The sequence below is a fragment of the Engraulis encrasicolus genome, chromosome 11 (assembly GCF_034702125.1).
Source record: "Engraulis encrasicolus isolate BLACKSEA-1 chromosome 11, IST_EnEncr_1.0, whole genome shotgun sequence".
NCBI lineage: Eukaryota > Metazoa > Chordata > Actinopteri > Clupeiformes > Engraulidae > Engraulis > Engraulis encrasicolus.
The window spans coordinates 56,023,739-56,028,426 of record NC_085867.1 but is presented as its reverse complement, the minus strand read 5'-3'; the positions used below and the strand labels follow the sequence as shown (position 1 = coordinate 56,028,426).

Sequence of the window (4,688 nt, the reverse complement as noted above, 5' to 3'; positions counted from 1 at the left end):
AAAAAAATGTTTTTGTTCTTAAGTTTAAAAAAGAAGAATAACTCACACTTTAAAGGGATGGTGAATCAAAAAAAAAATGGTGAATTGTGAATTTACTAAATGGATGTAGTTTCAAAAATTTTGCTTTTTCCAAAATAGACTTTGTTCACCCGGGCCCCAAAAGGGAACCCCCCTTCCCAAAGCAATTTTCTGTAGAATGAAATTTCTAGTTCGAGTTTACATTGTACTGTCATTTAATTCCGAATTGTTACATATTTACATGATGTTTTCAATGCAGAATTAAGTTTTATTCTGAATCAAATTAAGCTAGAGCTGTAACTCTAAATAAAATGTCTAGTGAATCAGGCCATTGACATGAGACAAAGGTTATTATTTGTGGATAGGAACTCACACAGGTGTGCTCTGAATAGGCTGATTGACAGATGGCACATCCAGGCCGGTGAAGATATGGCCTCATCTTTTGGCTCCGGCGATGGTGTCAACCTCGGCGGCATTGTGGAACGTTGGCAGGCTCGTCAGGCAAGAATCACCGTCAATGACAGAGAAAGGCCCAGATTTGGACAATCGGAGCTGAAGGGGGATGACGGGAAAAAGGGAAAGTTAGCCACAGTGAACGCAATAAAGAACACAATCTTCACTGCATTAGTTACACTACACTTAATGAAGCGACATATTCTTCCCCACTTTTGTGGATTTTTGAGGGTTGAGACATTAAGGGATGTTTTGAAATTTTTGAGGGGAAAATAAATTGAAAGAGTTAAAATAACGGACGCTGAGCGCATTTCATTGTGTCAATGTTTCAGTTCTTCAGTGTTGTCACATGGAAAGATATAGGCCTACTTAAAAATCTGGAAGTGAGGGGTGGACTGATTTTTGTGATTTTGTGGCACTGTACATGTAAAACATGGATTTAAATTGTTATGATCTATTCCATTCTATTCAGCATACTCCATAAAATGACATTTTTTGTTAAGACATTATATTTTTTTATCTCCACTTTCTTGCCATACCAGATGCAGACCCATGCATGTTCAAGCTTCCAGCAAGAGTCAGAGCAACAGCATCAGTCATCTTCAGACAAGCAGCCATTTTGTCATCTGTGGGACATCCCACCCTCGTGGCAACCTGTTACGGTAGATATAGTGGATTCGATGATAACAGTTTTAGGTTACACTTAATTTTTTTGGTTCCTATCACATCAATTAGGTACAATGTAACAAAGTATGCAGGCATAACATTGTATAACTTTATGTACCTATTTGCACAGTATGTTAGGATTAGAGTTAAGGTTAGGATTAGATATGTACAGTGTGCAATGTGTTGAAGATACATTTAGTTACACGGTAAAATAAAGCGTTACCCAGTTTTAATAACAAAATACCAAATTGACAATGTATTTCACATAAAGCACTTATAAAGCACTTAAAACACACCAACATGTCTCTTTGTAGTTTAAGCACAACTTGTGCCGTTAGTCAATCCAGGGCACAACAGTTGATGTTAGGCTGTATATGCCATAAGTATGTTGCATATCGTTGCTGTCCAGCAGAAACCTCGTATCTCCTATTTTTGTATTATTTTAGATTTGTTCTTTATTGTAAAATATAAATCAGCACTACTGGTCAGTGTCCTTGATTATATGTGTATGATACATTACTAAATAACTAACTTTAATGTTTAAATGATCATTTGTTTAGAAAACAGTGACATACAGTATAAATTAATAAGTGAAAAAAACAATGAAAAGTGGATATACAAGGTGTCTGCCGGACAGTGGCAAAATGTGACGAAGACATTAAAGTTTACCAGCTCAGCAAATTCCCGAGGGTTCCTGTTCACCGCCCAGGGACACAGAGCCACACCGCTCTGTGAAATACCCCTGCGCACCAGGCCTTTGTTCTTGGGAGTAATGAGCTGTGGTGAAGGAGAAAATGAATAAAAATGAAAATGAATGTGGTAACTACACATCAAATTAAAAGGGGTACGTAGAAGTTGATCCCAAAGTGTTGATTCTGATGCCTCTGCCTGCAAAATTGTCATACACCTAGTCATGAACTATATTGGTGGTTGATGTGCTGCAATGAATATGCTTCTTAGATTGTCCACTAAAAACAAAGAAAAAAAATCTACAACAATAGTGGCACTGGCTGTCGGTGAGCCACCCTGACATGTGCTACTGCGGAAACGTAACTGACTCATACTGTATACTGTACTGTATATATATTTCTAAATTATATTCTTATATTTGGATTCATTACAAATCATATTTGCAAAGGGAAAAATGGTCCAACCTGAAAGTATGGAATATTTAATCTGGGATATATTGGGATATTTTAATATATGGAATATTAATGCTTGGGGCTTTTTGGCCTCAGTCCAGTTTTGAGTACATTAATCCATTCTGTATCAAGACTACACTTGAGAATGTGGTTTTTCTAAAAAAATGTACAGATCAGTTGAAACGCACCGTAGGCCCCTTGAAAAAAGCAGTTTGGTGGCAATTTTCAAAAAAAAAGGGTTTTTTTAGAATTTTCCCCCTGGAAGTGAACTGGCGCCTCCAGGATTTCCCCAAAAAGAGAGTGATTTTGGAGGGTCTCCCCCAAAACCCCGATGTTCCTGGCACCCACGCAATCCCGGGCCATTTTGGGTTAAAAAAAAAATTTTTTTTAAGTTTTTTAAAACCAAAAAAAACCCCCCCCAAAAAAGGGGGAAAAAAAAAATTGGGGGGAAAAAGGTTGGGAAAATTTTAAAAAAACCCCAAAAAAAAACCCCAAAAAACCCAAAAGGGTTTTTCCCCCCCCGGGGGGGAAAACCCCCAAAAAGGGGGGTTTTTTTTGGGAAAAAATTTTTTTTTAAAAAAAAAAAAAGAAAAAAGGGAAAAAGTAAAAAGGGGTGGGTTTAAAAATTTTGGGGGGTTTCACACCCCTTTTTAAATTACAAATTTTTTTTTTTTTTTTTTTTTTAAAAAACCCAAAAAAAAAAAAAAAAAAACCCAAAAAATTTTTTTGGGTTTTTTTAAAAAAAATTTTTTTGGGGGCTTTTTTTTTTTAAAAAAATTTTAATTTTTAAATTAATTTTAAAAGGGTTCCTTTTTTAAAATTTAAAAAAATTTTCCCCCCTTTTAAAAAAAAATTTTTTGGGGGGTTATTTTTAAAAAAAAAAAAAAGGGGGGGGGGGGGGGGTTTTTAAAAACCCCCCAAAGGGGGGGGGAAAATTTTTTTTTTTAAAAAAAGGGGGCCCCCAAAACCCCCTTTTTTTTGGGGTTTTTAAAAAAAGGGGTTTTTTTTTTTTCCCCCCCCCCCAAAAAAAAAAATTTTTTGGGGGGTTTTCCCCCAATTTTTTTAAAAAAAAAAAGGCATTTTTTAAACCCTGTTTTTTGGGGGAAATCCCCGGAATTTTTTTTTTTTGGTTTTTTTTTTTTTTAAAATTTTTTTTAAAAAAATTTTGGGGGAAAAAAAAAAAAAAAGGGGAAAATTAACTTTTTTAAAAGGGGGAAAAAAAAAAAAAAATTTTTTTTAAATTTTTTTAAAAAAAAGGGGGGTTTTTTGGCCCCTTTTTTTAAAAAAAACAAAAAAAAAACCCCCTTTTTAAAACCTTTTTTTTAAAAAAAAAAGGGGGGGTTTTTTTTTAAAAAAATTTTTTTGGGGGGGGCCCCCAAAAAAAAACCCAAAAAAAAAAGGGACCAAAAATTTTTTTTTTAAAAACCCCAAAAATTTTTTTTTTAAAAAAAAAAAAAAAACCCCTTCCCCCTAAAAGGGTTTTTTGGGGGAAAAAAAAAATTTAAAAAAAAAAAATTTTTTTAAAAAAAAAATTTTTTAAAAAAAATTTTTCCCCTTTTTCCCAAAAACCCCCCCCCAAAAAACCTTTTTGGGAAAATTTTTTTTAAATAAAAAAAAAAATTTAAAAAAAAAAAAAAATTTAAACATTTTCCCCCCCAAAAAAATTTTTTGTTAAAAAAACTTTTAAAATTTTTAAAAAAACCCCAACCCCCAAAAACCAAAAAAACCCCTTTTTTTTTTAAAAAATTTTCAAAGGGCCCCCCCCCCCCCCAAAAAAAGCCACCCCCCCAAAATTTTAAAAAAAATTTTTTTTCCCAAATTTTTTTTGGGGGGGGGGGAAAAACGCCCCCCCAAAAAAATTAAAAAAAACCTTTTTTCCCCCCCTTTTTTAAAAAAAAAACCCCCCCCGGGGGGGGGTTCCCCCCCCTTTAAAAGGGGGCCTTTAAAAGGGGGGGGTTTTTTTTGGTTTTAAAAAAAAAAAAAAGGGGGGCCCAAAAAAAAAAAAAAAAAAGGGGGGGTTTTTTTTTTTTTAAAATTTTTTCCAAAAAAAAAAAAAATTTTTTTTTTTTCCCAAAAAAATTTTCAAAAAAAAAAGGGGGCCCGGGGGTTTGAAAAATTTTTTAAAAAAAGGGTAATTTTTTTTTGGGTTTTTGGGGGAAAAAAAAACCCCAAAACCCCCGGCCCCCTTTTTTTGGGGTTTTTTTTTTTTCCCCCCAAAGGGGGTTTTTTGGGGGGTTTGGGGGGGGGGTTTTTTTGGGGCCCCCCAATTTTTTTTTTAAACCAAATTTTTAAATTTTGATTTTAAAAAATTCCCCCGGGGGGGGGGGTTTTTTTTTTGTTTTTTCCCTTTTTTTTTTTTTGGGGGGAAATTAAAAATTTTGGGGGGTTTTTAAAAAAATTTTTTTGGGA

General features: G+C 34.0%; 1 pseudogene; it reads right to left on the bottom strand.

Moving 5' to 3' along the window:
* Positions 1-2,642, bottom strand: part of LOC134457807 (bile salt-activated lipase-like) — a 12,981-nt pseudogene extending 10,339 nt beyond the window's left edge.
* Between the last annotated feature and the right edge of the window lie 2,046 nt (positions 2,643-4,688).